At 43.4% G+C, this 12,510-nt stretch overlaps 1 protein-coding gene across 2 annotated transcripts in view; it reads right to left on the reverse strand.

Moving 5' to 3' along the window:
• The window catches only part of VSNL1 (visinin like 1), an 85,365-nt gene extending 76,055 nt beyond the window's left edge, over positions 1-9,310 (reverse strand). Inside the window, exon 1 of one of the 2 annotated variants that reach the window (XM_064411886.1) lies at positions 9,132-9,310. The gene's annotated coding sequence lies outside the window, so the exon portion shown is untranslated. Of the gene's footprint in view, positions 1-8,282; positions 8,418-9,131 lie in introns of those variants that run through there. The other variant, XM_064411887.1, reaches the window with a different exon arrangement.
• Between the last annotated feature and the right edge of the window lie 3,200 nt (positions 9,311-12,510).

Below are 12,510 nucleotides of genomic sequence, written 5' to 3' on the forward strand. Positions count from 1 at the left end.
TGATACTGAAATAAAAATTACTCTTGTATTTTATATATACCATGGATTTCTCAAGCAACAATACAGATCTTTGTCACACTGTTTTCATTTATTTATAGTTGCATATTATGAAAAAATCTACAGTTTGGTTACAAATATTTGAAGAAAGTAATAATCTAAAACAACAGAAGTAACTAGCCAACAGTTCTCTAGCTCATTCTCATCTAAAGAAAGCAAACTGCTTTGTAACTGAAGGACTTGCAGTGATAGGTCTTGTTAAGCAAATTGACAATGGCGTTAAGATGATAGGTACATACAACAGAACTATTTATAGCACTAGGCAGGAATAAAAACCAGAGAATGTTATGATAAATTACTGTAACATTTTCAGTCTCTATTGAATCGTCTTACCCTAAATTCCACATCCCAGGGAAAAAAATAAAAAAGGAGAAGAACTACATAGGCTGCATTTCTACTCTGCAGATTTCCAAGAACATCTTGGGTCTTGCACTGTGATTAAGAGTTAAGGCACTGAAGAGAGTGATTCAACAGAAAAAGCAGACAGACACACAGAAAGAACACAGCTGTACTCAACATCTGTTTACATGGTACTGTGACTTCTTACAGACTTCTCTTTGAAAATACCAGATACCTTGTACATATCTAGAACTATCTATATACAAACCCAGCTGTTTATGACATTAATTCTAGAGTATATCTACACTACAGCACAAGGGCTGCAGAACAATGTGTGCCTCAGCCAGCTCTCCACTCTCTGGCTTTTCCACTGTGAACAGTCCCATGGGGGGAAGCAGAACATGTATGAATGCATCCTAATTAGGTCTGCAGGAGGTAAACCCAGTCCCTGCTACCAGGCATGGATTGGCTCAAAGTCACTCCATTCCATCCCTGTACATGCACCCTATCTTTCTGCACAGGCTGTATTTCTGCACAGGTTGTATTTCTGCACAGTACATGTCTTGTATGTTGTTAGAATTTTAATAAATTTACCCTTATAACACTGTACATACAGCTGCACTTTCTAGAACACATGCAAAGGTCAGATCGTTGTTTTACAAAGCTCACAGTTTAAAAAACACAAAACCACAGCTAAGATGCAAGATGAAGGAGGCATCCACCATGGTTAAACACACACAGCCAGTATCGCCAGGGAGAGGGAGGCTCTTAGGCAACAGGAGACTTTGGAGCAGAATCAAAGACAGGGAGCAGAGCCAGACAGGGAGGAAAAAAGGCATCAGTAAAAGCTAAGGATGAGATAAGACATGAGGCAGTTAGTACCTGTTGACACTTCAGGATTACATTCTCATACAACAGAGTGGGAAGCCTGATAGAGTAATGTTCACCTCTTAAACCATGTGGAAGCAAGTGTTACTTACTGATCTGTGCTCCAGTAGCACCTCTTTGTGGCAGACACGTGAGAAAAATGTAAAAACATCACAGTCCCTTCCAACCGTCCTATTTTCCCAAACAGAAATTAAAATTATTAAACAATAGCCATTGAACTAAGTAGCTAAGAACTCACCCAGTGTGGGGACAACTCTTGCAAACAAAATCTGTTTATGAAGAATGATCAAGGCTACTTTGTAGTCTTCTTACCATACTTGAGGAGGAAAAGGAGTCTTGGAAGCTACTTCTGTTAAGCACTTTGGCATTTTAATAATAGTGGTGTATTGTTAGGATTTCACCGACAGGAGGCAAGAATATTTACACACATGGAAAAACCAGTTTGTGATTATCTGACTCTCTTTATTTAAGGATGCATGATGTAAAGTTCTAACAAGGTTAAACATGTAACACTGATTTCATACTATTCTTCTAAATGTTATTCTGCATGGATGGCAGGGACCAGATTCCAAACCACCTGGAGTTCTTTGTTGAGCATTGTTCAACCTTACAATGTGGTTGATGTGACATATCCAAGTCAAATTAAAAAAAAAAAAAGACCCAAGTAATCCCCCAACAACAAAAAATTCCCCTCCTCGCCTAAAAAAAAAAAAACAAAAACAAAAACAAAAAAGCCCCAAAAACCCAGAGGAAACTTTTTTAGACATTTGAAGATGCAGTCCTTTTGTACAAGCCAGTCTGGTTTGCAAAAATCATCAGTATCATCAGAGGTTTCATGCATCAAATTAAAATCACTTTTCAGGCTATCAATCTTCCAAATTGAAAGACTTTCATGACATTAAAAACATGAACTTTAAGAACACTCACAAATTATGTTACCCATTTGTATGGTTTTAAAAATGTATATTTAAAAGGAAAAATTACTGCTTAAGAAATAGCATATATTATGCTGTAATGAAAGATCATTGACTGTAATGAAATTGACTGGATATATGCTGGATGTTAACCATAACCGCACAAGTAACTTTTTGCAGGATTATCCATTATATAAGCTGATTTTATTTTCAGTTAAAAACTTCTTAAAATGTTCACTTTCATCAACTTTAGAAAATCTTAACTTTTTCCTCCACATATACCAGCTTCTACTAAAAAACAAAAGCATTTTAATTCTAACTACTAACTAATATCTAATATTTCATTCTCTAAGAGTCTTCAGTTACTTTGTATTTCTAAATATAGCAGATAAGAGTACAGAGAAATATGCTGTATTGTAAGAGCTTTTCTAAACAACAGTTTCTAATTTTAGACTACTCCATTCTGAATAAAGTCTAATTAAACCACATATATTCTCAAATGCAGTTCACAAGAAGGATAATATTCATGTCTCCTCACTATATTTGATTCCATCTTACAGTGAACGACTTAATATCTACTTTTGAGTAAAAATGTTTTCTATAGAGTGGAACACTAAACTTTAATTTAAAAAATAAAATTTCAGTAACATATTACCTTTGTGAAATTATTTTCAGTTATTAAAATCATGTCATAGGTACTCTACACAGATAAGGTTAACAGCTGATCTATTTAATTTTTTTAAAACTGTTTTGGGGATTGATTGTTCAAGAAATCATAATTAAATCTGGAACCATCACATTTAACACTAAGCATAATTAATTACTAAAAAAGCTTAGCAAGAACAGAGATACATTTTCCATTCTCCATGGTCTTTAAATCAAGACAGATTTTCTTCCCCCTCCCCCAAATTTGTATGCAAAAGGAGAGTAAAGGCATCACTGAGTCAAATGCTATGGCCTCTGCCAGACATGGTTAAAATGGTCATTAATCTCCCTTGCAGATTTAAACATTTATGAACATAAGAGCTTTCTTCTCTAACATACAACTTTCTACTTAGGTAGAAGTTAAAACTAATAAAAGTAATTTTCATCAAAAGTTTTAAAGCCTTATGTTTATTAGTCTAAAAACTCTGTAAATTACTGTCACAATGTGTTTTCTTTTTGAGTATACAGTTAGACTTGTACGAAATTTAAGCAACCAAAGCAATCCCATTGGTTGATATTATATTGGTTGATTCAACTCATTAGAAGTTAAAACAAAATATTCTAATTTTTATGCCTAACTATTGACGAAAATACCTTGACAGGACCAAAATTTTTATTTTTAACAACACTTTTAAGTCTTATTATTATGGGATGTCTGTTTTTAGATCTTTTCATAAATGAACTTTGAGAAAGTCTAAGTTAGTGAACAAGAAGTAAATAAAATGGTTTTTTTCTGTTATTTAATAGTGCTGCATGATGCTTCTCTGAAATCATCAATTATTTAAGATTAAATCTGCTTTAAGCCAAAAGTGATAAAAGGTCATTTTAACCAAAAAGTTTAGTATCTCATATTTATATTAGTGTAAAAGCTAAAGGAATCACCATTACATCTTTTTTCCTGCACATCAACTCAGACTTTTTTAATACAGATTGTGTAGATAATCTTCGTCAAAAGGCTTTGTGATGGTAAAGTGATTTTAAAATTCTTTATCTTCCTATTAAGAAATTATTTCATTATAATTATCTTAAAAGACCCACTTGGTAATCTCAAGTTATCACTTCTCACTATTTCAAAGCTTGTAGGTTCTTGACAAAGCTTGTAGGTTCTTGACAAACTCAAGAATGCAGCAAACTCCTGATTTTTCAAAACAGTGAAACTGAGAAAGTTATAATACATTCCACTAATTTTTACAGTCTGGGATTATATATATGACTTCATAGGGTTTATTTCAGGGAGAAAATCTTCAAAAATATCTGTAATGTGTATTCCTTTGTCCTTCATATCATAATTTCAGAACACATCATGCTTAGTTCAAAAAAAGATGCAGCTGTCCTTTCCTTCCAAGGAGCACAATTTATTTCAATTAGCTGTGGTTTTACAAGTTATTTTACTAAACATATTCTGTTCCTTACTTTCCTCAGGGGAATAATCACAAAGAAAAACAGCTTGATATTTTTATAAACAAATCAGTGAATTTGACTATCAAGTGGCTTTTATCTTTTTCTCCTTCAACTGTCTCCTTGAAACTGCTTGCTTTTTTCAACTTTCATCTATGAGACCATCTCTAATAATCTGCCTTAATTTCCTACAAGTATATTATTGTCCTTTCAGTCACATTCACATCCAAATGTGGAAAAGCTCTTGAAAGCACAGACCCTGTGGATAGCATTGACATAGTTAAAAAAATCAAAAACACATACATATTTTAGCACTTTATAACTTAAAAAGTAGTAACAATTTGTAGCACTACTCCAAAATTATGCATTCTGTGAACAAATATCCTTTTTATCATCTGTTTAATTTTCCTTGAAAGGGTTTATAGCTATTACTCTCAGACCAATAAAATAGAAGTAAAAATATAAGACTGTCTATCTATGAATAAAGACAAGTAGTTGGAGCTGAGGTAAGAAAGCGCCGCCCTGTGATGGGAGCCCATCTGGATCCTTACATCTTCCAGCACAGCAAACACTCACAGCCTTCCCTGTTGGTGCTGTATTCCTGTACCACACAGAGCTTTCAGCACTGCCATGGAGACAAGCTATGGGGTAAACCATGATCTTTCCCAAGAAAGAAATAAACAGAAAAGAAAATAACTGGTAAGGTGGAAAGCGATCCAAAGATGCAATGAACATGCACAAAAAGAAGGAACAAAATTACACTCCGAAGGAAGAAAAAGCCCAAGCATGCAGAAAGGCAAAAGGTGTGCAAATGCAGGTAATAGTAACCCAAAAGAAAATGGGGACAGATTAAATGGTCTAGGCTTATTATAGAGTAGTCTGAATCAAAATTGGGCATGAGAAATAATGCAGGAAGATCACACAGTACTTGTCTCTGTTAAAGTAAAACAAAATTTAAGAAAGCAAAGAATCCATGGGCAATCAAACCCACCTGGAAACAAGCTTCTTTACAGACCACTCAAAAGTCAAAGGGTATTTAGCCCCAATGCACGCTGCTAAAACAATACCTATTAAAAACAGAAGGATGAAGACCCGTGCTGACAATGTTTAACATCACAGACAAGGAGCACAGTTGCTCAGGGTAAGTGCTGCGTGTTTCAATTCCTAGGACTTTAAAACCAAATCTGTCTACCATATTTAAATTTTCTAACTCTATCTTCAATTAGTTTACATTGCTGTTTGTTTCACAACTAGAGCATGAGCCAGCACTTTCTGGCCAAGGGACATAAAATTCTGGAAATCTATGGGAAACTGCAAAGGCTGACAGAACTGAATACCTAAAATGGGAGCGTGAGGCACAGATACAATACAAAAAAGCTTAGGAATCCATTGCGCAGACAGACATAACATTACAATTCCAAAACTGAAAAACAGAACCAGGACAACAGCTTGAAATGTAAACAATTACAGAATCACCCACAACAAAGTTCACCACGTTCATGTGTTTGTTACGGGAACCTGTATCCTTAGATTTAGATCCTTCCTGCAGCTATACTGAGTGTATAGACAGAAAAAGTCAAGAGGCCTGTAGCAGCCCAATGGTGCTGCAGCTCTCTAGAAAGACCCTGCTGGAAGGAACATCAGGATCCCTCCAGACCCCAGACATGCTGCAGTCAGCAGGATGTCGCAGCCTGGGACACGTGGCGCCTTTTCCAAACAGCACCAAAGCCAGCGGCCATCCTGCACAGCCAGCCTCATCTCCTCTGCTCTGCCCCATCACATCCCAGCTAATTACACTTGGCCTCATCATTCTGGCCAGAGCAGAGCTTCCCTTTAGCTGCTGCTGTGGGGTGGTATCAGCTCTGACTCTTCTGGTACAATACAGCAGGGGAAGGCACGCAGGGAACCGCGCAACGGGAGCGGCGGCGGCAGAGACATCTCTGGCATTTGCTCTGTGTTGTGAGTTACATAACGCTGTGATACTCCGGAGTAGATGCCGCTTGATGACACAACTGATCTGCTGGCAACAGCTGGATGTTCCAGAACAAGAAGCACGTTGAAAAATCACTGGTGTGCAGGTATACCTTTGTATCAGTCAAGAAGACAGGGCAACCTAGAAAACTGGTTAAATATTGCAGCCCTATGTCATAAAACTTTGTGGATAAATAACAAGATTAAGGATTCAGTCCTTAATTAAAAGGCAGGGATAACACACAACCAAGATGAAGAACATGTTTCCTTACTTTTCCTTGACAGCAACATCAGCCCAGACTACTTCAAGCTTTGCTTGAATGGAGAAAAACATAATTAAAGTTTTAATTAGAATTGATCGCAGTCCACAAACCTGAAATGGATTGTGCTGTATGAACACTGTACTAGAAGATCTTTCAAGCAAACTGATGTTCTTAAATGAACTATGTTCTTTAAAAAGGAAAGGCATTCTGTCAAGTAATAGGGTAGTAGTGAAAACTAATGACTCTGAAAATGCGTGACAGAAACAACTACAAGGAAGTACGTGTTCTGAAAGGGACAGTGAGTATGTATTCTACAGAGACAGCTTCCACATACATTTATTTTTCTGTGTGCTTCATCTGTTGCATATCTTATTCTGGTTATAAAATATGTCCATCTTTTCATTCTTCATAAAGAGATAATGATACCTCTGAGATCTAAACTTTCCAATATATGAAGGATGAGAATGCCTATCCAAAGGCACACTAATAACAAAACATTGCTAAAAATATATCGCCAGCAGAATTGTTGGGAGAAGTACCTGTATTGCTTAAACCCATCTGTTACATTAACATCTTCTGTACAAGAACACAGAATTTATTCATATATTTGGCCTTTTGATAATTGGCTATGGGTTAAATGCCCAAGCAATCACCCTTCAATTTTAATGAAAAGGGCAGGTGTTTTCATCACCGTGTTATCCGCACGTTTGCTTGTCAGCCGAAAAGCCTGGCGGTGCAGGTAAGCCCCCTCCCCGCCTCGCCGCCCTGCTCCGGGTCGTGCGGGATTCGGGAGCGCGGTACCTGCGCGGCAGCGGGAGCTCCGCCCGCTCCGGCTCCAGCCGCCAAGGCGGAGAGCCCCGTCCCACCTCCGAAAAGCTCCTGAACAGGCTCCTCCAGGGCCGGGGAAACGGAGGGTCTGCAGTTGCGTAACATCAACCCCCCCTTCCCCTTCGCCTTTCCCTCCCAATCCCCGACGGTTCCTCCGCACGCCAGAGGCCGGAGCAGCCAGCCCGGGATGGGGCAGCCCGGGAGGGGCCGGGGGGAATACCCAGCAGAGGAAAGGCTCTTGGCATTGCGGACGGGATGCGAAGTTGGGGTGGGGGAACCTTGCGAGTGGCTTCATGCAGGCAGGGGACCGCCTGGCTGGGGCGGGAGGAGGGAGGCGTTCCCTTGTGGGGGCAGTGGGGAGAGCGGGGGACTCCGGGGGGTGGGGACACCTCTGGGCGGGCGGGAAAAGCCTGGCACCGGGGGGGCCGGCGGCACGGGCAGCGCCGCAGAGGGCACCGAGCGGCGGGCACCGAGCAGCCCGCCGTGCCCGGCAGCGCTGGGGCCCCTTCTGGCAGCGCTGAGCCCCCGCGTCCCGGCGCGGCACCACGGGCGCCGGGGAGGCGTTCCCGCCGCAGCGCTGAGCACCGCGCTGCGCCCGCTCCCCGCGGCCAGGACCCGCTCCTTCCCGGCGGGAGATGGAAGAGCAGGGCGAAGAAGCCCTCGGGGTGGCGGCAGGCGGTCCTCCCCTCGCCCCACACACGCAGCGCTTCTCTCCGGGTGAGAGCAGCTTATTTCCAAGCGATGCTGGCGCGCAAAGTTGCGGCGGTCGGGCAGCCCCTGCCCGCGCCCCCTCCCTCCGCAGCCACGCACATCCCGGCCCCCGCAGAGCCCCCGCGCTCCGCTCCGCCCGGGGCAGCGCGGAAATCGCCTCCCTCGCGTTCCGCCCCGGCCGCTCACGATCTGCCTCAACCTGCTCCACCTTTTGTTTTGATCTTTGGAAATGAAATTCTCTCTCCTGCCGTCTCCTTTCCCTCCTCCTTCTCACGCCTTCGTGTGGGAGATGCCCAGGATCGCACACCAGCTTTTGTTATCTCCTCCCACCTCCATCTTCACTCCGATTGATGCCCTAGTAAATAGCAGGAGCGCGGCACCTCCGCCCCGCACCTACCCCGCCACCACCTGCAAACACCTCGCCAGTTGAATAAATGAAATGATAAAATAAAACCATCCCTTACAGGCAGTGTGACAAGCGATAGAGCGATCGCATGGATCGGGAGCACTTTTGCCTCCCTCGTGGTGTGATGACCTTGTGAGGGCTGCTCTGGCGCTTGGTTTCGCACGGTCTTTTCCCCCCCCCTTTTTTTTTTTTCCCCTTTCCCTACTGGAAAAAAAATCACGCCCTTTTCGCTATCCCTTTTTCAAACGAACACGAACGCCAGACTCCCTGTTCCACCAAAGCGTTTCCAAGCGCAAATTGTTAGGCGACAGCTCAGCTCTTCCTCTGGATGCTGTCGGTGCTCGTACCCGGATCGGTGGGGGATGCGGTCCCATCTCTCCACAGTTAACGGCAAATCGCCGCGGGCACGGTTTCCCTCCGCCTCGCCAGCGGAACAACTCCCGCACACCGACCGCGCACACCAACTTTCCCGGTGAGGATGATCTCCGACCGCTGAGGCCGCGCAGCCCCCGCCTCAGCCCCGCCGCGCCTCCATCCCGGGAGGAAAAGCCCCGCGCGGGGCAGCCCGGCAGCCGGCTCTCGCCCGCACCTCGCGGGTGCGGAGCCCGGATCCCCCCCCCGTCTCCCCCTGCGGTCCCTCCCCGCACTTACTGCGGGCGGGGGTCTGTCCGCTGTGCGGAGGAGGGCGCAGGGCCCGGGGTCCCGCGCGCTGCTGGGGCCGGAGGGACACGCGGCGCCGCCTCGGTGCGCGCCCGCCGCCGCTCGCGCCGCAGCTCCTGTGCGCGCCCCCGCTCCGCCCCGCGCGCCGCCCGCCGCCGCCCCGCACTGCAGGACCGCCGCCCCGCGCGCCGCCCCGCGGTCCGAGCATGCGCGCGGGGCCGCGCGGCAGCGGGGGAAGCCCCGAGGCGGGCGGGGCGCGGGCAGAGGGGCGCAGCCCGGCGGGTCGGGCCTGGCGCCGGCGGCTCGGCCCCGTGGTCTCGGAGCCGCTCACGGCCGAGCTCAGGCTCCCTGTGCCCGGCGTCGTCCGTGCCGTGCCCCGAGGGCTGCGCTTCGCTCGGCGGCTCCTTCGCTCCACGCGTGGAACCGCGATGCGCCCGGCGTGCGGGGACAGCGCCGGCGGCGCGGGGTGATCACAGAATCACAGAATCAGTGAGGTCGGAAAAGACCTCTGAGATCATCGAGTCCAACCTGTGACCAAACATCGCCTTGTCAACCAGACCGTGGCACCGAGTGGCACGTCCAGTCCTTTAACACCTCAGGGATGGCGACTCCACCGCCTCCCTGGGCAGTGCACTCTGTTATCCAATCCGCCTTTCTGTGAAGATTTTCTTCTAATGTCCAACCTAAACATGCCCTGGCACAGCTCTACGCTGTGTCCTCATACATGCTGCCTGGGAGAAGAGGCCGATCCCCGTCTGGTTCCTTTCCTGAGCCGCCTGTAGCTGTCCCACACGAGTGTGTGGGCAGGCGTCACCTCCCATGGCAAGCCACGCTTACACCTTGGCTCTTGTCCACAAGCTTCTTATGCTATCGTGGAAGTTGATGTTGCGTAGTTTAGCTTTAAAACATCATTCAGCCCCTGAAATGTGAAATTGAGCTGGTCTTGCCCTTCGGTGAAAAGCCCACCTGAGGCTGCCCTGCCCTCGCTTTGGTCACTGTAGCAGTCGCTTTTGTGGTAGCAATAAAAGATCCGGGCTCCTTCACAAGACACTGCGCAGCGTGTCACTAACTGTGGGTCCTTTTTAAGGCAGAGACACACATCAGTGTTTACTTTCATGCATGACAAGCTCTGTCACTGACTGTTTACATAAATTAAGCATATTTAGCATGTCCTAAGCACAACGCTGCAGAAAGCAGATGGATATAGCAAGGAGGTGAAAGGGATGCGAAATAATGGCATATATAAAAAAGAGTGAATTACACCATGCCTCTTTTCAGCTATCTGCTCATTATTTCAGAAGGATAAAAGCATGAAGATTGTGTAGTAAGTGATAGATGGAAATAATTTTTCATTTACTGTTGAAATGCCCAAAGAATTACATTATAACATGAGCGGATGTGTACAAATGTACAGGAAGTGACAGTATTTTCAGTATGCTAATGTAGACAATTGATTTCATAGGTTATCTTTTTGTGATTGGCGAAAGTCACCAATTTTGCTCCCAGAATTACTTTCTTTTTGTTTAAGGTAGCAATTTTATGATTTTATGCCCTTTTTTTTTTTTTTTTTAATTTCCCAGTGCAGCCCTTGCTCCAGTTCATGTTTTGATTTTTTAGATGTGTAAAAATACCACCTGAAAATGCTAAAAATTTAGTTCTATTCCAGGTTTAGCAGAAAGAAACAAGATTTGATACACTTCACTGGGTATCTCTGAAATTCATGTTTATTTGTTCAGATTAATTTAAATTATTTTCTGTCATCTTCATATTGTGCTACCTCATTGCTTTCTTGGCCTGGCAGATCATTAATAATCATCTCTAGCATAATGAAAGTTAGAACGCTGCAACATCTGCTTCTAAGTTTTAACCACATTGTTCCCTCATATTTTCTGTCTCTTGCTCAGTTCTTTATAAGTCTGTCTTTCACCACCACAGTGCAACATTCATTCTGTGTGACCTATTTTGATCTTGTCCATATTGCAGTTACTGCATGACTTCATCTCATCTTCGTAACTTTTCTAGTGGCAGCAGCGTAGCTATGGAAGTGCAGAGCTCTGGGGTGGCTCTAAATTCAGGTACTTGGTGTCTTAGCTGGGTTTTGTGTGTTCTTCCACAACTGCCAAGGCAGCAGTATTTCAGGCAGCTGGTAGAAAGCTACCTTAGGCTTCATTGTCTACTGTGTGACTGGGACTTAGAGATGATGCCCCTTTCCCCATCATTTGGGGCCATCCTTTGCAAAAACCTGAACATTGCTTACCCTCAAAAAGCAGAAATAGGTTGAATTAAAAAAAAAAAAAGTGGCTAAAACATATTTAAATAGGACTTTTTCTACATCATAGTATTTTTTAAAATCTAATTCAATGGCAGAATTCCCATCAGCTACAAAAAAGGTGTTGATTAAGCAGAAGATACTATGTAGGGCTTTTTCATGTAAAACTTCCCCAGTCTACATTTAGGTAATTCCATATAAAATCAGTTTACCTAGACTGCATTTTCAAAAGCATTTGAAAACAAGATGCTCATCCAAAAAAGGAGGTACTTGACAGTATTATTCTGGGAGAAATGGCTTGTTTTTATATGTACTACATCATAGAAACAATGCAATACAAAATCCCATTTGAAAAGTGTATATACGTATAAAACCTCTCCACTTGAATTACTAGTGCTTAGTCAAAAATTCCCATGAAAAAGCTTCATTTTGGTGTAGATCAACAATTTAATAAGTTACCTCTATTGTATTCACGGTGTATCACTGGAAAGGTAATAATGACATTACCAGTGTGAGCTATTATGGCATGTCTTATACTGCATGCAGCTCCTGGAGGCTTTTGTAAGTTGGTTGTAAAAGTTTACCAGTTCAGATTGTTGGCATTTTCAGCCACTTAGCATTCTTTTTTTTTTTTTCTGTGCAAATAATGTTGTACTTTAGACTGTGGAGAATTACATTCGCTACACTTGCTTCTCCAGATAGATAATGGTAGAACTTTCCATTTTCTTGCTATACAGTTCTTTGGATGTTGCAAATGAAATTTATTGTTGCCAAATAACTGTTGCAACTTCAGATGATTTTTTAACCTAAATAACATGATGCTCATAATGGGCCTACAGCAATTTAAAAGAAGTCAGGGTCTGACCCAAAGTTTTCTATTGAAAGTGTGTATTTTTTATTTTACCTTCAGTGTGAACAGTATAAATATAAGAATTCTTAGCTTATGAATGAATAGCACAACAACATGGGTGCCTGCTCTTTTACAGTCTTCCATGCCTTACATGGGTCTTCTTTAGCCTTTCAATCTCCTGGACGTGCTGCTTGTACCTTTGAAAGATGCCAAGTGAGGCCCCAAGACTCTGATCTTGTCAAGGGAGATAG

Source organism: Passer domesticus, chromosome 3 (assembly GCF_036417665.1).
Source record: "Passer domesticus isolate bPasDom1 chromosome 3, bPasDom1.hap1, whole genome shotgun sequence".
Taxonomy (NCBI): Eukaryota; Metazoa; Chordata; class Aves; order Passeriformes; family Passeridae; genus Passer; species Passer domesticus.